Raw genomic sequence first — 12740 nt, 5'->3', positions numbered from 1 at the left:
CCCCGCCCCTTCCAGTAGGCCAATCACTACCTATAAATCTTTTCGCTGGCATCCGCGGTCTCTTAGGCAACAATGTGTGGTCTCTTGATTGGCCGGGAGATCCTAGAGGGCTGGCTCCAAAATTGGGCACACGTACAAAATGGAAAAGTGGGAGCGCCCAGAGGGTGGGAAAGGCTGCTATCTCTCAATATAATGCTAGGACGAATATGCAGCCAATCCTGAAACAAACAGCATTAAATGCCCCCATTCAAGCCTTAAGTATGTTCCAAATCAGGCCAAACTACTGAGCATGCCCAGTTATATCGTTCTGGTCACTCCAGGGTTCTGAAACGTAAACTCCGTTTCTCCGGGTTTTTACAGTGGCCAACAGGCAAAAGAAGGTTGCAGGTAAAACAATTCTGGAGAGATTCAATGAAGAATAGCACTTGCACACAGGAAGTGGAAGAACTTGGGAAAATTGCCCAACACACAAACTTAGCAATGCTTCAACATGAAGTTTAACTTATTGGATTAAGGAATTCAGGCCGACTAACAGATACACCAAGGAACCAGCAGATGGCATGCCTGAATAAGGATAACTCCAAATTTGGGAAATTTTACGATCTGGTCTAATTAATGAAATTTATGAAGCATCTACCATGTAATGAGAGGCAGAGTGAGAATGCTAGAATAAAAAAAGAAATCTAATGAGGATTTGAAAATGCAATGTAGGAATAACTACTGGGATAGAAGTATACACTAACGCTGAGAAAAAAAAAAAAAACATTTCAGAAGGGACATTTGGGAAGTGTAAAACAGTTCTTATGGGCAGCAGCTAACCAAATTAAATAAAAGACTTTTCTCATCTCACGTTTTCTAAAATAAATAGAAATGTATTTTCTTCCAAGGTAAATAAATGTAAACCCTGTGTTTATATTGTTTCATTGTTTTGAAATACGCAGCATTCATTTATCTCCCATTTAAAAAGAAAATGAAAAGTAAAGCTCATAGAGGTTGCTGCTTTCTTTAGAGTTGACAAAGGATCAGGCCAAATTGAAATGAGAACTTATGTTGTCTGAATTCCAGCCCAGTGATTTTTAAGTATGGTTGTATGTTTTACTATCAGGTTGTACGTAAAATGAATAAACAAAGACTTTTGCAGGGGTGGAGGCCTGGGGGAGGTAAGTAGATGCAATACTAAATTACCATGTATTACCAGTTAACATGGATGGTTTCAAAATGGGTTCATCCAGAGAGACCAGTTTTAACTTCCTGGGAGAGTGTTGGGTCTCGGTGAAGTTCCTGAGCTACCAGGGAAGCCCTAAAGACTTTCTATTGGTGGTTATAACATTGAATGAAAGAAAGATGGGATTAAAGAGAGCTCGACCCTTTATCCCTGTTAGATCTGAATATTCTTATCCCTGAAAATAAGGTTCCTTTCATTGATCCTCTCAACTAACATCCTCTGGACCTCTCCTTGTTCAGCCCTTCATCAGTGTGACTGCTGATCCCCGAATGAACAACACCATTCACACTGTGTTCACGGTGAGCACATTGGCTCAATGTCCTTGAAAATTTAACATTACTTTCATTTAAATGTTTTAAAAATTACTTTAAAAATATTTATTTGGCTGCACTGGATCTTAGTTGCAGCACACAAGATCTTGGATCTTTAGTTGCAGTTTGTAGGATCTAGTTCCCAGTTGTTCTTCAGTCGCTAAGTCGTCTTTGACTCTGAAACCCCATCAACTGCAGCACTCCAGGCTTCCCTGTCTTTCGCTAGTTCCCAGACCAGGGATTAAACCTAGGTCCTCTGCATTGGGAGGGTGGAATCTTAGTTACTGGACCACCAGGGAAGCCCCTCAACATTATTTTTAAAGGAACGATTTCAACGATAGAGAAAAGCTTACAGACTTGCCTAAGAAACACCCTTTTCTCCCTGCAGAGATTTTTAAAAGTGTTAACATTTTGCTTCGTGTGTGTGATTAACAGTTGAAGCCTCTTTTACATGCTGCCCAGATCTCATTTTCCACCCTGCATGCCTAGAGGCATCTACTGTCATGAAATTTAGTGTGCTGCCTACTTGTCCACTTTTTATGCTTATTATATACACGTTTGGCCTTATAAACAGTGTGACTGTTTTAAAGAGCTATCATAATTTACATATTTTCTAGTTCGCTTCTTTCACTCAGTGGTCTATTTCTGAGATGTGATCATGTTGATACATTCAATGATAATTTCTACAACATTCCCACCTCCCACTAGGAGCCAAGATACGTTCTATCCCTGACAGTTTTCACAAGACCATGTGTAAATTGCATAAAAATGTGAGAGCAGCACATTTCTAGAGGATCTGAAGGTACAAGGGTTCTAGAAGTACCTGAAGCAGGTCCACACTGATTTTCATAAATGCTCTTAGTTGCTTCACTGACCCTCAGTAGAGGCAGTGTTGGCACCACAAGACACAATGAGTTGATAAGAATCAGCCTAAGGATCAACGTTACTTAAAAAAAAAAAGTATTACTGCATTAGTATTTATTAATGGAATTGAAAATGTCATTTCAGATCCCTTTTATGATGCAATTCCCATAGCTCATCTTCTGACATTAAACTATATTTATGACTGTCTAAGCTCAGTGTTTATTATCATTTAGGGAGCACCTTTAAAAAAAGATTGTTTCACTGGTGGCTCAAACAGTAAAGAATCTGGCTGCAATGCAGGAGACCTGGGTTCCATCCCTGGGTCAGGAAGATCCCCTGGAGAAGGGAATGGCAATCCACTCCAGTATTCTTGCCTGGAGAAGTCCATGGACCGAGGAGCCTGGTGGGCTACAGTCCACTGGATTGCGAAGAGTCGGACACGACAGAGGAATTAACACTTCCACTTTTCTTTGTATAAAATAGTTGCCTATAATTAAAGATGCCACAGAGATGTGTCCCAAGGGTTTGGACAAACCACAGATTTATATAGCTGTTTTTGGTCAGTTTCCTAACATGGGGTGGCAAAGATTCAGACAGAAGATTATATTAAAATACACCATTTTAACCAATTGTACAGTTGAATAACGTTAAGTACAGTCATACTATGCTACAAGATCAAAGTATTTCTTTAAGTCCTGTGTGCTACCATGGGACAAAATGATGCCTGTGAAGTCTAGGTTGAAAAGGGAGGAAAAGGAAGAGAAAGGAAGGTAGGTAAAATGATGGGGAGGCAAAGGTAACAGCTTTGGCTTGGAATGAGTGAATCCAGACTCAGCCCTTAAGACGCTGCCTGGCTTTAGCTAAGTCTTTTTAACCTTTCTGGACCGTTCTTTTCCGTGTCTGAATAACGAGAGGTTAGGTTTAGATGATTTCTAAGGAATCTTTAAGTTCTGAAATAGCTTATGTAGAAAAAAATAAAATCACTTATGAAGAAAAAGAGAGAAGAAACATTTCCCAAAGAACAGAAGATGAGGAACGCCACCAATAACCTCAAGCCCCACCTGCTCGCTAAAGTGGGTGTTGGTAAAGAGGGTATCTGCTCTGCTGCTTTAGCCTGGAGCTCTGCCATATGAAAGCTGACTACCTCTATCTGCACCCAGTACCACTCTCAGCACCCGCCTCTTAGCCAATTCCAATCCCCGGGTCCCTAGGGGACACGCTGGTTCTCGAAACAGGTTTTGGTGGTCTCGCAATAATAGCGTTCCAGGCTTGAGTGATGAGAGTCGCTGCACTGTCTAAGCAGGGAAGGGAGGGAGAGTTTTGCAAAGGGGACTGAGGGCATTTAAGAAAAGCTTCCAGAACTCGGAAGGACTCCGCCGGAGCAGGACAGGGCCAGGCATCAGCCTCGGCGCGAGGTAAAGAACAAGGAAACCTGCAGACCGGTATCCAGAAGCTGGGGTCAAAATAGCAGCGCTCGGCCGAACGGGCGCAACGCACCTGCGCCTTACGTGCGTGCGCATGCGCCCCGGCGATCGCGATAGCTCGCGGTCGCTCCGAGGCGCACGCCTGCGCTCTTCGCTGGCTCCCTTTACCTGAGGGAGCTGCGGCCGGCCTCGAGGTGTGAGGTGAGCCCCGGGTCGTGCAGGCCCCTTCCCGTCCGGCTCAGCGGGAAAAGGACTCGGGAGTGGGGACTGAGGAGGTGCCATCGCGGCTACCCGCTCCTCGGTCTAATCCTGTGCCGAAGAGCCACCAGCAGCCGCGGCACGTCCTCCTCAGGGATCGTTATTCTCGTCGCCGCCGAAACGAAAGCCTTGGGCGCCGAGCTGTGGAGGGGGGTCTCGGGGCTTTCTCGGGGTGGGCGGCGGGCCAGCGGGGGAGCCCGCGTTTGGGGCTGGGCGGACCGGGCCCGCGGACTGGATTAACCCTCTCGGTCCCGCGCCCGCGCCGAGCGACCTGTTCGAGTGTGGCCCGCGCTCCCTCCGCGCCGCCCTCGGCCCGTCCCTGGGGCTCGGTCGGCGCCGCAGGGGCGTGTGGCGCTCCCTGGCCGCTGAGGGCTGTGGGTGGAGCGCGCGGCCGCTGGCGGGGAGGACGATGCACCGAGGGCTGGGTGTGGGGGCGCGGGCGGCGTCGCAGCATCTGGACTGCTTCCTGTTTCTAGTCCTGAAAGTTGTCTCCTTTCCTCCCTCCCGTAAGTTTTGCAAAGTCTGCATATTCCTCCTCGAGGCTTCCCCCTCTGCCCCCTTGGACGCTCCGTGTGTTTGCCCTGGGGTACCGCGGGGAGGTTCATCCATAGCCTCTGAAATAAGGTGCTGTTAAACATTTCAGGACATTTTAACATCTTCCGAGAGGCCTTTTTCAGAATTAGGTGCCTTCCTCAATAAGAGAAAAAGGGGTGGTTTTTTTCTTTCTTTTTTAAAAGAACAGAAGCGTATGCCACTAATTTAGGCAGAAGAGTCAACTCGAAGTTGCAAAATATCTAGGAAGGACAAAAGGTCTGGGTTTTGGCCCAGAATAAATGAAATTTTGAATTTTGGTTCCCTTCTGAATGTAGGCATACAGAGCAGCAGAGCAGACCAGCAGCTATAGAAATAAATGACTGCTCTCTAAGGTTGGTCAAACAATATCTTATTTTATAGAAGTAGTTTGGAGAGACCTGTAATGTTTATGTACCGGAATTGGGTTACTTGGCAAAGCCAATACCTCAGGAGCAAGGAAACAAAGACTTGACAAGGGGGATGTTAACTCCCTCTTGAACCTTCTTTTAGCCTTTAATGGTGTGCTGACAGTCAAAGGGATAGATAAATCCTTAGTTCTGTTATTAAGAACCATTTACTCCTCAAGATAATGCTTTCCATCCTTCCTTTTTTTTTTTTTTCCCATCCATACTTTTAAGCAAATCAGTACCATCTTTTTCCTCCATAAGAAGGAGAGGAGGGGAAAAAAAAGTGTGTGTTTGAAGTACCAAACCACAACATAGAGGTAATAAGATAGGAAAGTGATGTAAAAGCTTAAGTGGGCAGGCTTGCAAGGATAGAGCTGAAAATAAAAGATAATTGAGATGCAATTCTTCTTACAGTGTTGCCTTTTATTTAGTGAAATAACAGGTTCCTCCTCTACCCCTCCCCCCCAAATGCTTTGAAACTGTCAGGAAAATAAGGTAATTAGTTGTCAAGGAAGCATTTAACAGGAGGCTTCCTGTGTGCTGTTTTGGATCTGTCGGGAATTCTCTGTTCCTTATTAATTGATTAAGAGGAGAGGCAAGCTTCTCCCCGGGGCTGAGGAATCCAGGCATTTCCTTCGTTAGTTTTTCTATACAGAGATGAGTACCCTCTTCTTCTTGTGAACCATAGGGTAAAAGTGATTGTTTAAAACTCTCTCTCTCTTTAATATGGATCGCCTCTGTTTGGTAAATCTGGAATTTTAATCTTTATCTTTGCTGATAATAACTACCTTGTAAGACAGTATATATGCCCACACCATGTTAATTAAAACACCTTTGCTCCATCAGAGCTCTAGTCCCCGTGTCTTTCTTACTCTCTCTCTATCAGGCTATTTCTTTGGAGCGCAGAGGCCCTCTGAGTTCACTTTCCTGCCCAGGCTTCTAAGACCCCCTCCAGAAGGTGCTGTGTGCATTCACCCCATCGAGAGGGCGCCTGAGGCCTCTGTTAACAGAGCGAGCCCCCGTGCTAGGGGCTTTATTGGCTGTCTGCGTAAACCAAGGAATATCAGCCTCTTTCTCTCCTTTACTTTCTTATGGTTGACTCCGGACCACCAGGTTCCGGTCCATTAAAGGACCTCAGCAGTTAGTAAAGCCTATCGTTTTACCTTCTCTTTCCTCCTCCATTTTTTTTCTCATCCACTAATATTCCCTGCCTCTACATCTCTCCTAAATCTGCCAGTCAGTGCCCTATTAATAGAGGAAGAAAGGACTTTAGGTTCTTTCATCCCTTTTTTCATCTTAGGTACTGTATTCCTCTGAGCTTTGTTTTGTGCTTTGAACATTTAGGTAGATTTTTCTAGAGAGATCCTCATCCATGATTGAGATATTTGAAGTAGGGAGCCTTGAGGGGAAGATAAATAGTAAAGTGCACGTTCTTTAGCACAGTGTTGTGAGCGCGTCATCATTGGGCAAAGAGAGGGGTTTTAAACTCACTGTAAGTCCTCTGTTGCCCACTTGACTGGCAAAAAATCTCTCTCCCCGACTTAAATTTCCTATGTGTTAGTAAAACTTTGAGATTTCATACTGAAAACTTATTCTGAGCATGTTAGTTTGTTGATGTTAGACTGCTGTTGACTTTATTTTCTTCCAGAGACATGTGATAGCAAACAGTTCTTACTGCATCTTTACCTTCTTTCACAGGGAAGAGCAGTGTTGGCCTCAAGTGTTTTTTAACCCCTAAATCTCTAGAATTAGAGACGTTTAAAGCTGCAGCTGCCCACAAAAAGAGCAGTAGTGCAAGTGAAAAGCAAGACTTTGAAATATGTATGAGAGGAATTGTTCAGTATAGATTTGGGAGAAGGGTCACAGCATCTTAAGGAAAGAAGTGAAGGTTTTTAATAGTGGCATTTCCAGACGGTTAGGAATGAGTGTTTGAAGAGTAACAACTCCTCTTTAACTAGAAATTAGTTTTAACTGACTGTTGCATCAGAAATGATGAATCTATCTTTGAGTTACAATTTGTTATGCTGAGAACTAGCAACATTTTGGGGGGATCCAAGGAAGTTTAAGAAAAAACAACTAGGCTGCTGCTGCTGCTAAGTCACTTCAGTCGTGTCCGACTCTGTGCGACCCCATGGACTGCAGCCTACCAGGCTCCTCCATCCACGGGATTTTCCAGGCAAGGGTACTGGAGTGGGGTGCCATTGCCTTCTCCAAACAACTAGGCTAGTAGGCCTAAAAAAAAATCCTGGTCACCAAAGTTTATCTCATTAAACTAATTTTATAGTCAAAACATGCAACCATGCTAAAGGGGGAAAAAATCAGGAGCTTGATATTAGAGCATTTTCTGAACACATTTTAATGGAGAGGGGAAACCAGGCTGGAATTTCAACCTGATTTATTTTAAGTCCAGACTCTGGCCATCTTTTAACTTTCCAGTTTTGTTTTTAGCTTTAAAAGATCTGCTTCTGCTTTCTCTACTATTAAAAGTAACGCATATTTTGTGAGATGCCTACTGTTCATTTTAGTTGTGAACTTTATTGTTTTTCTTGTATTTTTTTAAGCCCCATCACTCAGCACACTGGAAGATTAGATTATCTTTTGTAATCAGTAGATGACAAGACGGACTTTAAAAATTAGATAAAGTAGCAAAGTGATACCTTGAGATTAGTAAGAATCTAGGCCCTATGAATTAAATATGCTGCTGCTAAGTTGCTTCAGTTGTGTCCGACTCTGTGCGACCCCATAGACGGCAGCCCACCAGGCTCCCCGTCCCTGGGATTCTCCAGGCAAGAACACTGGAGTGGGTTGCCACTTCCTTCCCCAATGTAAAAAGGTGAAAAGTGAAAGTGAAGTCGGTCAGTGTGTCCCACTGCAATCTCATGGACTGCAGCCTACCAGGCTTCTCCGCCCATGGGGTTTTCCAGGCAAAGGTACTGGAGTGGGTTGCCATTGCCTTCTCTGATGAATTAAATATGAAGCTATATACACTTTAGCAACCAGAAAAGAGTAATCTGAGAATGAATTTGTTTTTAAAATAAGATATGGAAATCAAAAGGCCAAAACCCACATGAGTTTTAGGAAAAGGAATCTAGCACTTTGAGCAGCGATATGCTCTCAGTGTGTACTTTGCTTTCTAAGAAGATGATAATTTCCTTGAGAGAAGAAGCTTCAGAGGTAGTGATTGCTAATCCTTATAATGCAGTCTTGGAAAACTCTGAAAGAAGACAAAAGACTATCCTCCTGTTCCCATTGTAGCCAGTGTGTTTGAGGCAACCTTTAACTTCTGAATTGGAAACGCAAAATGTTACGTACATGTATAGTGTGTCCAGATAAGTAAATCTAAGCTGAGAAAGATTAAAGGAATCACTTTCTGTACAGAAAGTGTGAATTGGAATAGAATTGCTAACATCTTTTGTTGCAGGGCCTTGCTGACAAGCCCCCAGGGCCCACTTTTGTCATTGTCTCTTCTGGGATTCTGCCAGCTTTCTTTCCTCTTCACAGTTGCCATCTCCTGCTTTTCCCACCTGAGTTATTTGGGTCTGGCTTTGTAGCCAGCCTCTGAAGACAGTCTTCCAAGATTGCATCCCCTTTATTGCTGGTCTTCAGGACAAATACTCAACTTATTTTAGGGGCTTTTACTTTTCATCATCTAAAGAGAACTGGTAAATTGGGGAATATCAGATTCCTGATGTTACACATTGATAAAAATTAAACAGAACTAGGCGTGGAACAACAGACTGGTTCCAAATAGGAAAAGGAGTACGTCGAGGCTGTATATTGTCACCCTGCTTATTTAACTTATATGCAGAGTACATCATGAGAAACGCTGGACTGGAAGAAGCATAAGCTGGAATCAAGATTGCCGGGAGAAATATCAATAACCTCAGATATGCAGATGACACCACCCTTATGGCAGAAAGTGAAGAAGAATTAAAGAGCCTCTTGAACATGAAAGAGGAGAGCAAAAAAGTTCGCTTAAAGCTCAACATGCAGAAAACGAAGATCATGGCATCTGGTCCCATCACTTCATGGGAAATAGATGGGAAAACAGTGTCAGACTTTATTTTGGGGGGCTCCAGAATCACTGCAGATGGTGACTGCAGCCATGAAATTAAAAGACGCTTACTCCTTGGAAGAAAAGTTATGACTAACCTAGATACCATATTAAAAACCAGAGATATTCCTTTGCCAACAAAGATCCGCCTGTTCAAGGCTATGGTTTTTGCAGTGGTCACATATGGATGTGAGAGTTGGACTGTGAAGAAAGCTGAGCGATGAAGAATTAATGCGTTTGAACTGTGGTGTTGGAAAAGACTTGAGAGTCCCTTGGACTGCAAGAAGATCCAACCAATCCATCCTAAAGGAGATCAGTCCTGGGTGTTCATTGGAAGGACTGATGCTGAAGCTAAAACTCCAATACTTCAGCTACCTCATGCGAAGAATTAACTCTTTGGAAAAGACCCTGATTCTGGGAGGGATTGGGGGCAGGAAAAGAAGGGGGCGACAGAGGATGAGATGGCTGAATGGCATCACCGACTCAATGGATATTAGTTTGGGTAAACTCTGGGAGTTGGTGATGGACAGGGAGGCCTGCCATGCCATGATTTATGGGATCTCAAAGAGTCGGACACGACTGAGTGCCTGAACTGAACTGAACTTTTTATCCTCAAAAGAGAACTGGTAAATTGGGGAATATCAGATTCCTGATGTTACACATTGATAAAAATTAAAGGTAGGGTTAAATGTATCTAGTCCTTTTTGTTTTCTGATGAAATAGTCATCAGGTCACTTAATCAGAAATTAGTTTTCCACATATCTTATATTGCTCTGTAAAGAAGTGAATGTCTCTTTTCTCAGGGTTAGGGCATGAAAAATTGTTGGCCAGACTCCTCATTTTTTTACTGGTCCTTGGTGCCTTAGACTGTTCCCTCCAGTTAATCCAGCAATTCCCTTTATTCAGCTGAGCTTCTGCAGATTCCTATAGTAAAAGATATGATATCAAAAAGAATGCAAGAAATCTTTTAACCTTTATGTGATCAGTTGCCGTATTTTGTCAGTATTTCCTGGTTTCCTCAATCTTCTGTGTCCTCTCTGAAACTTACAGCTTCTTCAAGGATGGTTCTCTCAGGAAAAAGGACTGTTGCTATCCATACTCACGTGATCCTGATTAGAAGCATTTATTTCATTATGTTGTTGAAGAGCAACTTAGAATATATATCAAAAGTTTTTTTAACTGTGCATAATATTTGGTTCAGCTGAGAGGTGATCTGATTTTTTTCAGTATTGAAAATCAATTTTTGACCCATTATAAGTGTATCATCATTTTCTTTGCTTTCCTTGCTGCCTGTAGTAGGGTATTTTTGTGTCCCTTGGCTTGTTATTTAATCAACAGCCAGTAAATCATTGATTCAAGTAGTAATATTGTCAGCACACACTCATAGATTTAGCAGACTTAATTTTCCCATACACAACATGCGAGAGACTTTAAAATAACATTGCAGCATTTATAATACTTTACTACTTTTTTGTCTTGTTTTCGTCTTGACCACACTGTGCAGCTTGTGGGACCTTAATTCTCTGACCAGTGATCAAACTGGAGCTCCCTGACATAGAAGTGTGGAGTCCTGATCACTGGATTGCCAGGGAAGTCCCTATAATACTATATTTTTAAACAATTCAGGTAGTTTTATTCTGTTCCATGTATGTATATTTTTGACAAAAGTGGGAGACTATAATGGTTTTGTAAACCATTTAAAATTTTATTTTTCACTTATTGTATTGTTACTGTCTTTTCAAGTCAGCATATACAGATCCTGCTCATCATTTTTAGTGAGGGTGTTATGTGTTGGTTGTACCTTAGTTTAACCAATTCCTTATTGGTAGACTTTCAGATTGTCTCTGGATTTTTGTACCAACATTTCAGTTATACATCATGTGTACTTGTGTTTATTCTCTTAGCATAAATTGTAGAATAGGTCTGCTGAATCAAATTATATACATTTTAAGGGTTTTTGATGTCCATAGCTTTTTTTTTTTTTTGAAATACCAACTAGTTTGCTTTTCCTCCAGTAGTATTTGAAAATGGAGAATTTCCTGGCGGTCTGGTGGTTAGACACTTCACTACTCTGGCCCAGGTTCAGTCCTTGTTTGGGGAACTAAGATTCTGCAAGCTGTGTGGGACAGTCAAAAAAAAAGTATTTCCAGGTGTTGGAATGTTGAATATATTCTTCTTTCTGCACCCTCTCCTGTACTTTGTTTTGTTATTCTTACTTTGCTCATCTGATTGGCAAAAATGTTATATATCATGTTTGTATGTTTTTATTAGTAAAGTTGAATATCTTCTCGTATCTTTGTTGGCCATTTGTAAATTTGTGTCCTTTTTCTATTTTTCTATTAAGGTAGTATTCTTTATCTGCTTTTTAAAAAATTCATTTTATATGTTACTTTTGCTAAGCACATAATTATGTGCAAATATCCTGTACTGTTTTCAGTTATTCTGTTTTAGGATAGCATTTCTCAAAATATGACTTAGATCACTTGTAACAGTACCGAAATAATCATTAGAATGCATGTATATCATTCATTTTCCAGAGGTTCGGATTTCTTAGACCTGTGGGGTTTCTATGAATCTGCTGCACATTAAAATTAGGGAACCACTGACTTGGAAGAAATAGGAATTCCTTATAATATTTTTACTGTTCCTATTTTTATTCTTGTCTCATGGCATTCTGCTGTTTTTTTTCTTATTTATCTTAATCATAAACTACAGTCTTAATGTATTAAGGTTTTATCCTATCCCAGCCTAACAATAATTTTACAAAAATGTTTTAATATATGGAAATTTGAATGTTAAAGTACATAAAGGAAAGCACTTTTGTAAGTCTGTGAGAAGCATTGTTTGTAAATGAGGCAAAAGGAATAACAGGGAAAAACAAGTAAAATTGAGTAGAAGTATAAGAGGGTTTCTCATCTAGTTTAAAAAAACTCAATATTACTTTGTTTCTTCCTCAAGTTTTGTGTGGTAATCTTTGAACCATAAATTTGGAACCCATACTGCTTGAAAAATAGTCTAAATGAAAAATTTGAAATTTTCATTGTTATATTCATATTCAGTAGGAAGCAATGGTCCCTTAAGTTGCAAGCAGATGAATATGCTGCATAAGCAGCAAACTACAAAGATGGAACTTCTATGGATGTTTGATACTGTAGCCAAATAAAACATTCGGGGCTTATTTGACACATTTAATGATATTCATAATTGTTACCTTTAATTATCATAAATGATAATTAAGCTTAAATATACATGACTGTGTTTAATATCACTTTTCCATGGCCAGACATCACATTTCTGGGCCCAGCTTGAAGGAGGAAAATATATGGCAGGCCAAGAAGCTTTAACAGATACTTATGATTTAGAGATTTCAGTATTAGAGATGAGATGTTTGGGGCAGAGGTTGCTTTTAACTTTGGTGTTTTTTAATTCCTAAGGTTGTAGACTACTTTCCTTTTCCCTTCTTTTACTCAAGACCATATGCTTGGGGGAGAAATTGGGGAGGATTCAGCCATGGCTTTACTTTCTCCAAAGTTTTCTTTGCCCAGTAATGAAAGCTTGGGATGCAGAGGTCCCTGTCATTGGTAGTGCACAAAGGACAGTTTCTTTCTCTGCTTTAAGCCAAGC

The 12740-nt window shown here is 41.4% G+C and overlaps 1 protein-coding gene across 12 annotated transcripts in view; it reads left to right on the top strand.

Moving 5' to 3' along the window:
* The first annotated feature begins 3916 nt into the window (after nt 1-3916).
* Nucleotides 3917-12740, top strand: part of LOC138431147 (liprin-alpha-1-like) — a 68608-nt gene continuing 59784 nt past the window's right edge. For all 12 annotated transcript variants that reach the window (XR_011253555.1, XR_011253556.1, XR_011253559.1 and 9 more), the window contains exon 1: nt 3917-4025. The gene's annotated coding sequence lies outside the window, so the exon portion shown is untranslated. The remainder of the gene's footprint in view (nt 4026-12740) is intronic.

The sequence above is a fragment of the Ovis canadensis genome, chromosome 26 (assembly GCF_042477335.2).
Source record: "Ovis canadensis isolate MfBH-ARS-UI-01 breed Bighorn chromosome 26, ARS-UI_OviCan_v2, whole genome shotgun sequence".
NCBI lineage: Eukaryota > Metazoa > Chordata > Mammalia > Artiodactyla > Bovidae > Ovis > Ovis canadensis.
Note: the sequence above shows the minus strand (reverse complement) of the source record. Positions and strands in the feature narration are given on the sequence as shown.